The 17403-nt window shown below is 38.8% G+C and overlaps 1 protein-coding gene across 5 annotated transcripts in view; it reads left to right on the top strand.

The window, feature by feature from the left end:
* Window positions 1-17403, top strand: part of GNB1 (G protein subunit beta 1) — an 83796-nt gene that overhangs the window by 30580 nt on the left and 35813 nt on the right. For 2 of the 5 annotated variants that reach the window (XM_073316857.1, XM_073316855.1), the window contains exon 2: window positions 16150-16310. The exons of 2 other annotated variants lie outside the window; for them this stretch is intronic. The gene's annotated coding sequence lies outside the window, so the exon portion shown is untranslated. Of the gene's footprint in view, window positions 1-14733; window positions 14756-16149; window positions 16311-17403 lie in introns of those variants that run through there. One more of the 5 variants, XM_073316856.1, reaches the window with a different exon arrangement.

The following is a 17403-nucleotide window of genomic DNA, read 5'->3' as shown; positions in this document are numbered from 1 at the left end:
GACAGCTTTGCAGTAATACAGCTCCTAAAAGTTGCTCCAAGCCTTTTAACAGCAAGGATTACGCCTTTAATTGTTTTTATTTATGCAGCACCGTGAAAGGTATTTATAGTAATTTCTGTGGAGTTCATAGTAGGTGACAGATATTGATTGAATGACATCTGTAACCCATTACATCAACACACGTAGAAGACAGGAAAGGTGTCAAACAGTTTGTGGCAAAGCTGGGAAAAGAACCCAGACATCCTGATTCCTATTCCTGTACTTTAACCACAAGACCACCCTTCCTTTAATTAAATGGTGCTTTATGAAAACAGGTAACCATCAAAGGGGGGAAATAACACCAGTTTGGGGTTTTAGAATCAAGTGTTCAAACACATAGTAAACATGTGGGGGCAGGGGGGAGGGAAAGAAATTCTTGTTAGATTCACCTTGTAATGTGAAGACCATTCCACACACCTTGTATTATCAGTTAAGGGGTGAAAGAGCTCAAATCACATATGAGACTTCCAATCCTGCATCAAAACTAGGGAAGACCAGACGTGACATTCCTAATACTTATAAGATAACAAGCAAGCAAAAAGAGGTGTTTTGCACAGTTAAAACCTTTCAAGCCTTGTATGTACAGCAGAACCTCAGTTATGAACACGTTTGGAATTGATGTTGTTCATAACTGAAATGTTCCTAACTCTGAACAAAACGTTGTGGTGATTTTTTTTTTCAAAAGTTTACAACTTAACATTGACTTAATACAGTTTTGAAACTTTACTATTCAGAAGAAAAACACTCCTTTTAACCATCTTCTGCATAGTGTGGTGATCTGACACAAAAGCTGTTTTCTCCCCTGAAAAAAGGGGGAAGCTCTGGCATGAACTTCGTTGACTTAAATTATTTTCTCTGTGAAGGGAAGAGGACCAACTGAAGGTATCAAATGTTAGCTCAATTTGTTCAGCCTTTGCTAGCCGGCAAGATGCTTCAACTGGCAGTGCATTATTTCAGGCAAAAGTGAGATTTAAACGTCTCTCTTACTAACAGAAGTTAGCACTCTTCCATTTAGTATTGTGAAAACCTAAAATGTGTTTAGTGATAAGTTCGTAATAAGATTGCGGAAGTGACCAACTGGCATGTTGTCAAGGTTCCTCCCCCACTCTGAACTCTAGGGTACAGATGTGGGGACCTGCATGAAAAACCTCCTAAGCTTATCTTTACCAGCTTAGGTCAAAACTTCCCCAAGGTACAAAATATTACCCCCGTTATCCTTGGACTGGCCGCTACCACCACCAAACTAATACTGGTTACTGGGGAAGAGCTGTTTGGACGCGTCCTTCCCCCCAAAATACTTCCCAAAACCTTGCACCCCACTTCCTGGACAAGGTTTGGTAAAAAGCCTCACCAATTTGCCTAGGTGACTACAGACCCAGACCCCTGGATCTTAAGAACAATGAACAATCCTCCCAACACTTGCACCCCCCCTTTCCTGGGAAATGTTGGATAAAAAGCCTCACCAATTTGCATAGGTGACCACAGACCCAAACCCTTGGATCTGAGAACAATGAAAAAGCATTCAGTGTTTTACAAGAAGACTTTTAATAAAAAATAGAAGTAAATAGAAATAAAGAAATCCCCCCTGTAAAATCAGGATGGTAGATATCTTACAGGGTAATTAGATTCAAAAATATAGAGAACCCCTCTAGGCAAAACCTTAAGTTACAAAAAAGATACACAGACAGAAATAGTTATTCTATTCAGCACAATTCTTTTCTCAGCCATTTAAAGAAATCATAATCTAACACATACCTAGCTAGATCACTTACTAAAAGTTCTAAGACTCCATTCCTGTTCTGTCCCCGGCCAAAATGACTACAGACAGACACAGACCCTTTGTTTCTCTCCCTCCTCCCAGCTTTTGAAAGTATCTTGTCTCCTCATTGGTCATTTTGGTCAGGTGCCAGCGAGGTTACCTTTAGCTTCTTAACCCTTTACAGGTGAGAGGAGCTTTCCCCTGGCCAGGAGGGATTTCAAAGGGGTTTACCCTTCCCTTTATATTTATGACACATGTCCTTTAACTCTACACTCTACATTTCTTAATTTATCTTTTCTAAGTTTTGCTTTTGTCAGACGTTCTGCTCTGTACCCTGCTAAAGAAGAAAAACAAATAAAGCAGCACTAATCTAATGTACTTGAACCCTGCCCACCAGAGCTGTCACAAGCGAGTTTGGTTTTAGTATCCCCACATCAACACTAATGAAAATCTTTGTGGCTGAATTTCTGTATTATTAGTATTAAAGTTGCCTTAATAGTGGAAAAACAGTTAACTGAAAAAGGTATGTTTGTGTGTGTGTTTTGCATACTTGTTCTGCCACATTGGAATTGATTTTTGATCAGGTTATTTTATGTGGACTCCTAGAATATAGCTTAGGAATACTTCTTTTTTATGTGGTACCCTACATAATTGCTATGTAAAACTTCACTTTTGTTTAAGTTTCACAGGGTTGGTTAAATTAGCTGAGTCATGGTTAGCTGGTACATTAAAGCAAGATTTACTGGATATGTATGAGATGAAAGTAAAAACTTTACTCAAGGTATGATTATTCCTTTAGTGAAAATTAATAAACACAGAACTGGAATGTATGTACGCTTTCATTTGGAGAATTCTTGTTCATACAGCTGCTGCAAAATCTTTTTGTGGAACAGATAAAGCTGTTGAAGATGTTACTCCTTCAGAACTATCCATTTGAGTTTTGATTTGAAGTAGGCATTCTCATTACAGAGGTTTCATTTCAACAGATTGTGTGCAGCATCTGTATATATGTTCTACAAACAGTGAGTTTGCCAGACACATATATGGTCATGCACCTACACAGCTATGATATGTTAGAATGCAATCCAAATGCAGGTAAAAGCACACAGTTTCACAGAAGAGGTGGTGTCAAGACTTTGGAAGAGCTTGCTGAATAGTAAGTAAGAAGCTGTTCAAACACATGGAGCAGCATAAACATTTTTTTCTCTAAATGTTTGTGTTTTGAAGAGAATCTGAGAAGTAGACAGTTCTATATAGAATTAATATTGAATTATAATAGATTAGCTCTATGTATATTGGACAAGCAAACTTTTTTTATATTCTATTTGGTGTCTTGAGTGAGACCACACCCATGACTTATTTACTACTGTAGTTCCTGTTTATAGAGCCATGTGGTATTGTGGCTGAATGCATCAACTGCAGTAGTGTATTGCACAATGAGATAAATTTACTTTTTAGACACACTTTTAAATTAGTAAAATATGTTCACACTAGAATCATTTTATTTAAATAATTATTGGCTTTAATACATTTCCTGAAGACAGTGTCTATATAAGGTCATAAATAATACAGAAAGGTGGGTGGGTGGCAAGCCAAAGATAAAATAGTTTACACAGCAACCTTTCCAATTAAACTACAGCTTTGTGCATTTATCTGGAGGCTAGGTAAAAGGGGAAATGAACAATATACATCTGTGAGTTTGTAGTACAGCCATAAATACATGCATAATATCAAACTCTACCATTTGCAGTTAAGTGACCTGTTACAAGTTAGTATTGCAGCAGTATGCTCCCGAGATGAGAGGACTCTGACAAAAACAAGTCAGAACTCGGGTAGATATAAATTTGTTGAAGGCTCTGAGTGGATCAGTTGTATAAATTCATGTTGCTGAAAAATTAACTTTATTTTCCTGTAGCAGTATCTTCACTTCCTCATCATAGAACACTTGTTTACAGAAACATCACCTTAATTTGATGGGCAAGTTGTTGTGAATTTCTCACTGCTACTGGAGAATCCTGTAATACAGCCACTTTTGGTTTTACTCTGAAGTATTTTGTCTGGATGTAATATTTATTACTTAGAGAAAATGAAGAGGAGTGGAGTTGTTTGTGTCTTGTTGACAATCTTCAGGCACTGATGACTATTCAGTAGATGCTTAGAAAACGTGCTTTCTATTTTAAATCACTAAAGAACAAGCATTAACTGGTCAAGGCAGCAGTGAAATAATTTCAATTTAAATGGAATACAACAATTTTTGAAATTATTCCAGGCTCAGTTGTGATACTATAAACTTCAGATAAATATTTTCTTAGCTCGAATGAATAAAAATCCTTAAAGTTTGTCAGGTATTTCTAGAAATAAAAAATTCTGTGCTTAAATTCTTGATCAGCCATTATATTTTGATTTGCCTTTATGCTTTAATATTCACCTAAAAATGAAATATTAAACTAAAGAGTTGCCGAAAGCATTAGGTTCCTTTGCAGCCCAGGTAGGTTAGATTTGGGCACAGGTGGAGGAGGTTCTCTGCTCTTGCTTTCCAAATACTCCACCTTAGGAGCCAACTCAACCTTTTACGGGCCTGTGAGGTTAATTGGTGCAGTTCCTATCAATGTAGTACTCCGCTGAGTTGAAAATACTTCATATGGTTATGCTAGATGTTCACAGTGTTCAGGTGTAGACTGCTTTTAAAGGCCTCCATCAGGGTAATTTAATCCTGATAAAACTCAAATATCAGTCTTTGGGAGGTAGCCAGTGTACATATAAAACCACCTTAGGAAGGGGTGGAGGTTTGTATTCAGACAAACATGCAGCATGTTTGGCTCCTAAATCCTGTGTTTGAATGTGTTTATACTGCTGTGTGAGGAGGGTGTAAGCAGAATTAGAGAAGCACCTGTTCATACATCTGATGGCTTAGAAGAGTGTTTAGTATATCATTGGAGTCAGTTTTTTAAAACTCTTTCTAATAATTTTAAAACAAGTTCTTTCTATTAATTATTTTCCTTTTGAGTATGTTAAGATTTGGGGTAATGTGGAAAATGATGGAAATCTAAGAGCTTTCTTCAAAATATTTTTTCCCAAGGAAAAGTGGTGGGGGTGGGGCGGGGCAGGAATCTCTAAGGAAAAGACCAAGACTTCTATTTAATGGATACCTCAATATTGATGACTTTCTAGTAGACAATCTGGTCAAGCTGTTACCAGTGTAACAATTCTCTAAATCTTTGAAAAACTGGGAATCAGAATACTGGTTTGGTATGAGAGAAGGCAATTTTCTTAGTCTTCAGTAGAGAGGTTTTATGTCTGAAACGGCTATTTTTGTATTTTTGCACCCTCTCAGAAGCAGTGTATTTGTTCTTAGCCCCAGCTTTTCCATCTCCTTTCTTGAAGGTGGAAGATTTGGGTATTTTGGGACATTACTTCCACCGTGCTCTGTACTGTTGGCTGTCATCCAGCCATCTTGGTGCAATAATCTAACTGACTAAACCTTGTTTAACACATTCTCCTTCTATGGTTTTATTTCCTTTCTCTTCTGTTTTTTAAAAACCCATTCCTTTGACTGTGATGATGAGAGCTGTAAGCTCTCTGCTTACCAGGAGTAGAAATGCTGTTTCAGACAGGGCCTCCAGCAGTTGAATTACAAAAACGCCCTCACTGAATCAGTGCTGTGGCATGATGAAAATGAGTTGGCCTGTAATTATTAATGTTGCTTTTACAAGACTATATTCTATCTAAAAATGGAATCTTATGGCACTGCAAATCTTTCTTTTTCTTTATGGTTTGTCTGGTTTGTTCTTAGTTAAGTACTAACTGCAGTGTTACATTGAAAATAATTTTTCCGATACCAGGGTTGCTTCCTGCAGCCATCACAGGATACTCATGGAGTATCTGCTCCAAAAATGAAACTAAACTTTCTGCAAAATAGATTTGTATAACTTTTTTGAGTTACTTATAGTTAATGTGGACCTGGCAAATAACTTAGTTTTTACCCAGAATGTATGAACGATCTGTGGCTTCTGTCCTGTACTAGGAAGGGTGTGGCTCAGCGAACTGCTGGAGTAAATGTTTTTAATTTGAAAATTAATATTACATATTCTGATGTGCATCATTGTTATAGTTCCACTTCAGTTAGGGTTGTTTACTTTTCAATGTTCTCACCTAATTTTATGCCAAAAACTAACTGCATATTAAATCAGTGAGATTTCATCTGTTCAGCTTTTAGGAAGATTAGATAATAAACCAGCTGATTTCTTTTTAAAATGTGAAATGATTGAATGTGAGACATAGAGAAATCTTCATGGAAATATATTTATACTCTACTTTTGATGGCAAATTCATGGTCCCTCCTAAATTATTCATCTTTAAATTGGAGTTTTGATGAGGTTGACCCCAAATGCAAAGTAGCTTAACCTTAGTGTTGGTCCCCAGAAGTGAATTCTCTCATTAATAGTGTACTATACAAGCAGAAAAACGCATTTAAAATTGTGTGTCAACATTTTAAAATAAGTCAAGATTGTTAGAAAACTAGCTTTTTAATCTCAGGTTACTGCACTTCAGTTTGCCTTCCTGCTTTATACTTAGTAAAATCCCCTATTATCCTGACACAGCAGGCTTAAAGATCTACTTTATCTGCATTTGACACCCTTGTAGTGAAGACAGTGATGTTTTAAACATGCAAACAGCTCTAAGGGAAGGTGGATTTCAATATCATCGATGTGGAGGTGGGCCACTAGTTAGTCTCATATGGTGCTGGTGGTACATAGTCTTAAAAAACACCTCAAAACTTCTTTGTACAAACAGTTAATATCCTCTAAACTGGGAGTTCTGGGGGGGAAATTGAAATACTTCGCAACTGTAAATCCTTTTATTTTCCTCAGTGCTACTTCTGGTGATTTTGAGGTCTTACCTCTTCCTCTTCTTGTAATTCCCAATATTTTGTTTTCACTTAAGACCAATAGTAACAGCCTTGTTTAAGTGCTGATAACAAGCTTTTCTTACTACTTCAGTTGTTACTATTAGCAGTGCTTTGGAACTGAAGGCATGAGGCACATAATGCTAATGTTGAAAACAATGTTTTAACTTTTCACAATGCAGATTTTAGTGGGTGTTCACATATTTGTGAACATTATTTTTATTCTTGTGTAAGTGTGACAAGGCTTTCTTTTAAATCTAAATTATATCATTAGAATTGGCTATGTGCCAATGAAAAAGTTCATGTGTTTTGAGGGTCGCCTGAAATTTTTTGTTAAAGATGAATTTCTCTCAAGTTCTTTTGACCCATTGTGTTAGTCTTTAAATTTATTATATCAGGATTTTAAAAATTAAGGCCTTGATTCTTAGACTTCATTGGGAATTGTGAGGGAATCAGCCCCTCTGAAAATCAATCCCTGGTTTTTCTTTTGCCTTTCGAGTAACTTGAGGCAATGCAGTATGGGTTGGGAATTTTGACTGAAAGCCAGAATCCCCTCCTGCCTTGTTATCCTGCCTCTGACAGTGTCTCTTCTTGTGGCCTGGGCAAGTGGCTCAAGCTGTTTGCTCCAGCTATTCTATCTGTAAAATAGGGTTAACCACCACTTACCTCACAGAGGTGTTAATTTTATGCAGTGTCTTGAAGATGTAATTAATATTCAGTATCTTTTTATAGATAGTGCTTAATTCTTGTAATGACTTCTATTTAACACGAGAAGCTGCTTTTTCATGTAGTAAATTGATAAAATAGAAGCACCCAATCAAGAACAAGTGATATTGGAAGGCTGGAGGTAGAGGGATACAATCAAACACAGTGCTTGTACATACACTTGTAATTGTCAACTACCCCATCTGTCCCTCAAACCATCATTCATTAATTAGGGATTTTTAAGCATCGTGACAGAGGTGAATCTTGAAAGATTTGCCAAAGAGGGTAATGGACTTACAGATCAGTTCAGGGAGGGCATTCTGTACATATGAAAGCCATAGGGATGTTTGTGTGAGAAACTGACAAATGAGCCGGCAAAGGCTAATGCCATTGGAGCACAGAAGGGAACACATCAGATAGTGTCTCCTTTATGTGAAGTTAAGATTACATTTGATTGATAAAATGTAATTTTTAATATTCTTAAAAATTGCTTCAGAAGTGCTGTAAATGACAGAAATTAAAGTTATAGCGAGCCTTATTGATCTGCAGATATAGTAGAACCTCCAAGTTACAAACTGACCAGTCAACCACACACTTCATTTGGAACTGGAAGTATGCAATCAGGCAGCACCAGAGATGATGATAAAAAATTTATAGTTCAGTACTGCTAAACTACTAACAAAAATAAAGGGAAAGTAGCATTTTCATTCTGCACAGTAAAGTTGCAAAACTGTATTAAGTCAATGTTCAGTTGTAAACTTTTGAAAGAACAACCATAATATTTTGTTTGGAGTTACGAACAACCTCCATTCCCGAGGTGTTCGTAACTCTGAGGTTCTACTGTAGTACTCTGCACGGCCACAAGATTTGATCCCAGTCTCGTCCCTTGCTGACAGGGAGATGGCTTCAGAGGGGATAGGCTCTTAGTTCTTCTGTGTGGTGGAGAAGAACTTAGGTTTTTAGCATTGTCTTATCCTTCACTTTAACATGTTCCACAGACTGCTTGTGAAGGCAAGTTCTGCCTAATCTTTGACTATAGGATGGTGTCATATCAGAGCTTTGACAGTGAAGCTCTCTTCAAGCAGAAACTCCTGCGTCCTTTTCATAGACACGTGGAGGACACATCCGTCTAGATCACTGTTTCCCAGACTTTGAAAACTGTCAGATTTTTACCAAATCCTCTGCATAATGCCATCATGTGGTATTAAAGGCCCGTTACCCATCTTAATGCATACATCTTCCTGCCCTCCTCCTCCTTCCCCACCATGGCTAGTACCTAGTATTTCCTTTCCAATTTTGTGAAACACTGGTGTAGCTTTCCATAATATGATTCTTCCTCTCTTTTCTTACACATTTTTATAAGCAGTGAAATACTTTAACTGTTGTGGGCATCTGAGTTAGCACCCACTGAAATAATGGGCTCATTGACACCTCAAACTGTTACTTGAGGCTTTCTGCCAACTCAGGATGAGACTTCTGCATTGGTTTCGCTCCATGTTTTGAAGGTTTTCTCTGCAACCCTAATAGCTTGACTTCACTTTCTTTCTTTTGAAGAAGTGAGACTGGAGAACAGTTGAGAGAACTGCCTGTGCCTCCATGACACTAGTCTTTCACACATACATCCTACAATAGATGAAGAGACAAATAGTGACTTATATGGTTTTTGAGATTGTGTTCATCTCAGGTGTGGATGAATCTTCTCTAAAGCATTATCAGAGTACTTGTTACTCCTGAGGGCATTCTGCACCAAAAAAATTAAAAGTTCTGCACACAATATTTTAAATCTCTGCAAAATTCTGCAAGTTTTATTGGTCAGTAAATAAATGCAGAGGCTCTAGCATGGCAGTGGGGAGCACAGGCCACTGGCTGTAAGAAGGTGGGAGATTACCCTGCAGCCTCCCCATCCCGGGACACAGACTCAGTGGTGAGGCTGCACCTGACCCTGACACAGCACAAGGCCTGGGCCTGCCTCAGAAACACCCTGGGGCCCTGCCCCTCTGCACCAGGTACACCAGTGTGGGGCAGGCAGGCTCAACCAGGCAGGATCCAATTGTGGAGGGGCTCCAGGTGTGGGGTGAGAGGATTCTGTGTGGGACAGTTTGGGTGCAGGCAGCTCAGTGCAGGGGTGTGTGTGTGTGTTTGTGTGTGTGTGTGAAGAGAGTTGTGGGGGGGAACTGGATGCACTGAAGCGGGGGCGGGAGGGGGAGGTTCCAAGTGCAGGGACAATGGGGCTCAGCAGGGGGGTCTGGGTGCTGGGGGAGTGGGACTCGTTGGGGTGGGGGGTCTGGGTGCAACTAGTTGGGGGTCAGTGGCATGGGGGCTCAGGGTAGTGCAGGAGGCTGGGGCTCATCAGGGTGGGAGTTTGAGTGCAGGGAACTTGGTGCGGGGTGGTCTGGGTGCAGGGGTGGGGGCTCCAGATGCAGGAGTTCAGGTTCAGTGGAGTGGGGTTTGGGTATGGAGGGCCAGGGGTTGTACGGGGTGAGGCTTGGTGGGGTTGTTTGGGAGGTCCAGGTGGATGGGGGAGCAGCTCCCCATACAGTGACCTCCCCTCCCCCTGCAGCTGAGGAGCGATGCAGGCAGAAAGCAAAGGAGGATGCTGAGCTTTCTGCAGCTGGGGGAGGTTTCTGAGGGAGGGTCTGACACACAGCCCCAGCCACTCCTTGCAGGGGAAGAGGAGGTCCTGTCCTCTCCTGCCTCCAGCCCAGCCCGGACTAGCAGCTGATCCTGGCTCAGGGTAGGAGCCACTGGCTGGGGTGTCCCCAGCCCTGCAGTGATTTACCTCTCCTCTGGGTGCCTGAAGCAATGGACCCGTGCAGCTAGCGAGTGGTGCGTGACTGCTCTTGCAGCGTCCCTTTGCTTCCCTGATAGTCATTCTTCTGCAAGGAAGTAAAGAAATCTGTGGGGGACATGAATTCTGTGCATGCGCAGTGACGCAGAATTCTTCCAGGAGTAATTTGTTGTAGTCCAATCTTAGGAGGCCCTGAGAAATAAGTGAGACTTCTTTCAATTTGGATCAGAACTCCTTAAAGGAATGCTCTCAAGTTGATTTTTGTAATGACTGATTGTCAGAAAATTGAATATTTAGAAGAATACACCGTAATATATTCTGAAACTATGGAAAGACTAAAATATTATGGCTCTTCTCCTTTTGTTTAGAACATCTCTTGTGTGGATCTTATAGCTTCAACAGCAAATTTACTCAGTCTGACTCCTGCTCTTCTACCCTTTCTCTTTGTACATAGCTACAACTTGCTTCCTGTTCCATATCAGCTCTATTATTGTTGATATTGGTAAATGCCCTCTTGTGGGGAGTGTGAAAAGGCATGTGCTATCAACAAAAGTGGAACTCAACTGATCACCTAAAAAGTGCTATCACATGCATAAAATTAAAGAAAAATATTTTTTTCATTTTCTCTTATAGTAATCTTAGGGGTAACTTAGAACAGTAGGGGTACAATTTTCCGAAGGAGATGTGACGTAGAATGTTGATGTCCCTTTAGGAACAGGCTAAATTTTTGATGAACTGAGAAGGTTGTTGCAAGAAATATCAATGTTAAGGCAACTGCTGAAGAAAACTCAGAATTCTCTTTAAACTGTGGCACTTGTGTGACTTCATTGCATGCAGACTCTACCATTGTGAAAGTGTACAAGCTATCATTGGTGTTACTAATAGGATTTATAGCATATGATAGATTAGAAAGGCATCTGCTAATCTGTCCGGTGGGCATAATGTAGGTCCCTCAGTGTGACTTCTTGTATGTTTCAAAAAGTATAACAGTCACCTAGGACTTCACCAATGTTCAATAGCCCCTAAAAATAGCTCTTCTTGGGAGATGAGATTAGTTTTGTCAGCACCATGTCTTATAACAATTTTAAGAGGTGAACAGTCATATGGCAGGCATTAATTATTAACCTTTATACATTGATATGATTAGCACCATCAATAATACAGTGTAGCTGGATTATTTTACTTCTCATGCATCATCACCAGTAATAGAGAGAACTGCAAGCAAAATGATGCTGTCAGTGCTTTCTGTATTTCTACTGAAGTTTTGAAATTGGGAATCATTCACCTTGCACAATTTTTTTTTCTTTACTGGTTGTGATGTGTAGAAGGGAAAGAACCCAGTTTGACTCTCAAAGTCTGGGTTGAGTTCACAAGTCTGATTGTTTAAAAAAAGAGTAACTTAATTTTTTTGTAAAATGAGGAAAAATTGAATAAGTGAAGTGCAGTAAACTTTGCCCCACTGTCACTTCCCCCCGTTTGTAGAGTATAACCACACACTAAGCCTCTGAATAACAGCCGTGTTAGTCTGTATTCGCAAAAAGAAAAGGAGTACTTGTGGCACCTTAGACTAACCAATTTATTTGAGCATGAGCTTTTGTGAGATGAAGTGAGCTGTAGCTCACGAAAGCTCATGCTCAAATAAATTGGTTAGTCTCTAAGGTGCCACAAGTACTCCTTTTCTTTAAGCCTCTGAAGAGGCTATTGCAGCCTATGCCAAGTAGATTAAAGAATGATGTATTTTAAAATAGAGCTGCTAGACTTTTTCACAACTCAAAACTTAAGGTAAATGTCAGTCTGTGTATTAGATTGAGCTAAGTATAGAGCACTTTAAATTATTTAGACTTTGTAAATTAAAATTATAGTGCTAGTATGATTGGACTTAAACAATACATCACTCCTTTCATTAGTGTGTTACTGTTCATTATGATGCGTGAGCTTTATCTTCAGGGCAGAAACATTGTACTGGGGCACTCTTTATTGAGCTTATTTCCCTATTCACAATAACTATTTTGTGTTCGTGGTGGTGGTTATAAAGTTTTAAATGGCTACAAATTACAGTATGTAGCTGGAGATTTTAATGCTCAAACACTACTACTGCAGCTGTATAGATAACTTGCCTGTTGCTTATTTTGCAAAAAACACACGAAAGTAACTTCCCTTTCCCCTGTAAGAGAAATGGCAAGAATCCATTACGCCATAGGTGGTGATTCTTCAGAAGTCTCCAATACCTAAATATATTGCTTGCACATTTTTTTCCTTTTAGTGTTTAAAAAATGCAACTTTGAGGTGCAGCAAGAGTATTGAAATAGTTTCTTATGATAAGAGGTAAAAGCCTCCATATGTTACATTAATAAGTTACCAATATGGTGTGTTATCTAGCTTCTGAATGTGGGAAAAGGGGCGATGAAGTAACTATGTATGTGGTGCAAGTAACTGAACAAATTAATTGAGGGACGTGGGTCATTTGAAGTTGCAAGGAATAATAAACTACCTTGTCAAGTGTGTATTTTAATGTCTCTTACAAAAAAAGAATTAACTACAAGATATATTTTTGTCAACAAGATTAGGGGGATTTAGTCTCGCAGCAGAAAGACTCAATTAAGCAGTTCAGCTTATGGAAGGAGATTTTGAATGAGTTCAGTGAAGGTGGTGATGAAGTGATGTGTGTTGTTCTCGAGGACACAGTAGCACATTGAAGGGAAAGGGAGGTAAGTGTGAGATTGATGGATAATATCTGTTTGTTTACCCCCCAAGGTGATAATTTTGAAAACAAAATGCATGTATATGGCTTTTTGTATGACAACAGTATTATTGATTCAGGCGCAAAATGTTTCAGAACCACAGAAATTGAAGTACAGTAATGTCTTCCCATTCAAGCTGACAGCTTTGACATAGCAGCATAGCCGGTTCAGTGCTTTTTAAAGCTTTTTTGCATGGCAGTTTGTATTGTATTGGTCCATATATGGGGAGCAAGAATAACTAATTTCCACACAATGCCCCTTCCAGTTTAATAACCTCAAATTTTGGGGTTAATTAGCTTTAAAGAGAAGGTGAATTTATTTTTGGAGCCTCAAAAAGCTCTGCTGACTTGTTTGTGTATAGAGCCACAAAAATATTTTGTGATGTTTGATTCAAATTAGCACAAAAGGTATATATTCCCTCCCACCTTCTTCCCGTGAGGTTTGATATTAGCATAAAATTTACTTTGTGAGACTTGGTAAGAAGGGAATGGAAAAGTCACAAAGATGGTTGGCTGGCTGAATCGCCCATAAATCTTAAACCATCTGTTTTGAAGAACGTCTGTATTCTTATGCCCATGGCTGGGTTAGGCTTTTCATTTCCTGAGTGTTAGCCAGGGAATTCTCAGTCACTTTGGCAGGAGTTAAACTTCCTGTTAATATTTAAACCAAAAAAGGGCCTGCAGAGGAAATGGGAAATCTGGGTTAAACGGTTTCTGGTGGCATTGTGCTAGAAATCAAGTTTGGGATTTGGGGTTGTTTGTAATGTATACTGGCTGATTTTTAACTCTGAATGAAGGAATGTGTTGAACTTATTGTTGTGATGTAATCTTGTTAATACAATATATTGTGATGTGGATGCTTGCCTGTTTTACATTTTTTATACTTTTAGCTGTTGAGTGCCATGAAATCAAGTATAGTATTTGCTTAATTGAAGCAATATGTCTAGAGGCATGTGAGTAAAAATCCGGACTCTTTGGTACTGTCTCGACTATGCAACTCACTTGCTAAATATCATTGGCAAGTTGCTTAAATGCCTTGTCTCCGTTTATCTGTCTGTAAAATGGGGGCAATAACCTCTCTACACTCCTAGAAGGTAGCTTATTGTTTGTAAAGCACTTTGGGACCTTTGAATGAAAGGTGAAGTGTTCATTACTACTCTAGATCCTATATTGAGGAAACAACATGCTGAGGTTTTCACTAAGCTCACAAAGTGCTTAAGTAAGGCACTTTTGAGCTTAGAGGTACTGTAGATAAGGAAGGTTGAATTCTACGGGAGTACCTGTCTGAACTGCACAGTGAAAAGTGTACTGAAGGAAGATGTGACTCTGAGGCAGAGGCTCCTGTAGAGACCTTGACTCAATGCCTGTGAACCTCGAAAAAGTATGAAGAGATTTGGAAAGCTGCTGTACTCTTTCACAGGATACATAGGAGGTACCCCTGTTTAAATGCACTTTTTGGAATGCAGGCGGAGAGGCAGGCAGAGAAAGAAGTAAGGAGGAGTGAAGTTCGGAGTGTCTTCAATATGAAGAGAAGATTGACCTAGAAAAAAGCTAGAAATGGAACCCAGCTCTTAATTATAGTAGAACCAAGTCTTACCTATTAGGCACGTTGTGTATCAAAGATTTGACCTTCTGTACACTTTGTATTTTTGTCCTTACTGTTTACATGTATATATTATATTGAATGGTGAAAGGGTCTGTTTCCTCTTTTCCACATGACCTACATAACCGCTTCAACGAAGATTGCCACAAATAGAATATTTTTTAAAATAGCTAAGATTACGGATGGTGACCAACCACTTACTCCAACCCTTAAAGGTCAGGAAATGTCAAGTTTAGGTTTCCTTACAACTCTTAACTCCTCATCTCCTATCATTCACCACTTTTACTGTCAGATTCCCCCTCCTGTAAAGAAGTCACATCTCTAATCATTAACAGGAAAACAATGTACACACCGCATTCCTCATGATCACAAAAAACGTTAACTCATATTCAGCAACATTAACACATCTTTAAACACCCATATGCTGGTAAGTTAATGTATGATGTTATGGTTTCTTGTTAGAAAATATCAAGTTACAATCAAGGTTTCACAGCACAGAGAATCCATTAGGAGTGTGGTGTTGGAGGTTTGTGGGACCTATAGAAGGGTGGGCAGCGTCAGTCAGTGAAAGTGGTGAATGTGGGAATTAAGGTATGTTAGAGGAGATTCCATCACTGGACCCTTCTTATCTTAACTGTTTTAATGAAGGCTTTTCTTTGTGGAAAGAAATGTGTGTACATATTTTGGAGTGTCCTAACATCTGTAGACTTGTCCACTAAACTAACTAACATATTGGGCTATACTCACTTCATACTATTACATTTATATATTTAATGGCTATGTGGCACTTCATAGTAATGTCCCACTTCAGCTGGTTTACGCATCTGCAGTAGTATCCTTCATTGCACACCTCATTAAGCAACATCTGGTATATCTTTAAAAACTGCTAAATGTATTCAGATGATCCAGAATGATACTACCAGGCTCAGTCACTGTAAGGTGAACTTCCTCAACAATATTCTGATTTTAGGATCCGTTTTTGTCTCCTTTCAAGACTTTTTAAGGATTTTTTAAAAAAACAACACCACTATATTTCAATAAGTAGGTGAAGAATATAATTCCATTGTTTATAATCTTATAATTTCTGGCATGAGTAGAAGATTGGAACCATGTTACACCATGTGCTGTAGCAGGACAGATATGTAGCTAGTCCTTTGTCTGCTGCTATATTAGTCCATACCAGACTTTTTAAAGATAAAGCTGCAGATGGCATCTCCAGTGACTGGAGTAGGAGACTGCAAGCCAGAAGACGTAGGTTTTATTCTTGATTCTGTCATTACACTACTGTGACCTTGAGCAGATTGTTTAACCTGTGGACCTTAGTTCCCCCACCTGTAAAATGAGGACACCACCACTTCACAGAGGTGAGGAGTTAGTTGTCCGAAAGGTATAATACCAGAGACTATTATTTCTGCTTGATGGTAGATATTTCTATATTCTTGACCAGCTAAAATAGAGCTAAACAATAACTTAAAATTGTTGTAATTACAGTCTAACTGATCTGTGGTGAAGCTGAAATGTGACAAATTTGACACCCTGTATGCTAAAGAACACTGTTTAGTCAAGTGCCTGTATTGCTCTGAAGTGATTTTCATTGTCAAAATTGCAGTACAAACAACTCCAAGCAAGAGAGCTGAGCTGCAGAGACAAGATGAGCATTGACTGCTCCATTCTCAAGACTGGTGTGTGGTTCAGCAGATGAGTCCCTAGTACTGAACTCAGAGTGGAGAATATTCTGAAGTGAAAGAATATTCCAAAGAAGACAGAATGGTGAATATGGGTCAGAAGGATAGTGGACAGCATAAGGCTCTCAGCAGGTTTAGTCTTAACTGGATTTGAATGGGGTACTAAGCTAAACCAACAGTTTTACAAGGGCTTAACTATGACCCTGGAATCTGAAGGGAGAAAGAGACCTAGTTCCACATTAACACAGCGTCTGGGCTCTGGAACAGTATGACTGGAGATTTTTTTGGTAGGAGCTGACTCAAGTTTCTATTGTAAGTATATTTTGGAGTGCTGAAGAGAACAGTATATTTGTAAAAAGCAAAGGAGTACTTATGGCACCTTAGAGACTAACCAATTTATTTGAGCATAAGCTTTCATAAGCTTACAGCTCACTTCATTGGAATGCTGTAGCTCACGAAAGCTTATGCTCAAATAAATTGGTTAGTCTCTAAGGTGCCACAAGTACTCCTTTTCTTTTTGCAAATACAGACTAACACGGCTGCTACTCTGAAACCAGTATATTTGTAAGTAATGGTGTCAGAAGTTTTGGGCATTTGATATTTGTCTTGATAGATTCTGGGAGCTGTTTAAAGTTCTGAGGTACTTTAAAGTACTTTTTACTACGATAGAAAGCTGTAAGAAAGCAACAGAATGACCCTATTTAGAGAGCATTAGCACTTTACTTTCACGTCATCTATTTTCCACTTCTTTACTGGTGGATTAGAATCTCTTTGCTTGTTGAGTTGCCTTTACTATACCATCTCATCGCTGATTAGCAGGGGACTTTTGCAATTATCTTTATCTTTCCTCCTGGGTAGGGCTACCTGTGAGGTGGGTGTTTTTTAAAAGGCGGATTAAATCCCAGTAGAATAATATCTGAAGCTGCTAGCACAGCATTTGTGTTCTTTAGTGGTGATGGATCCGTTCTAGTTACCTAATTACTTTTTCAAAAATAAATACCAGTTCTGTTCTTTAGATTTTCATACATGCTATAGATAGCCCTTAAAGGGAGAAACAAATACGACAGCAGTTTATTAGCTCAAATTTAACAGCCTTGCTAAATGAAAAATTTGCTATAACCTATATCTATCTATCTATCTAAAAAACTAAACACTGTTCTTAAAATAAGTCTTTTAAC

This window comes from Lepidochelys kempii, chromosome 18 (assembly GCF_965140265.1).
Source record: "Lepidochelys kempii isolate rLepKem1 chromosome 18, rLepKem1.hap2, whole genome shotgun sequence".
Lineage (NCBI taxonomy): Eukaryota > Metazoa > Chordata > Testudines > Cheloniidae > Lepidochelys > Lepidochelys kempii.
The sequence above is the reverse complement of the archived record's forward strand: the minus strand, read 5'-3'. Positions and strand labels throughout refer to the sequence as shown.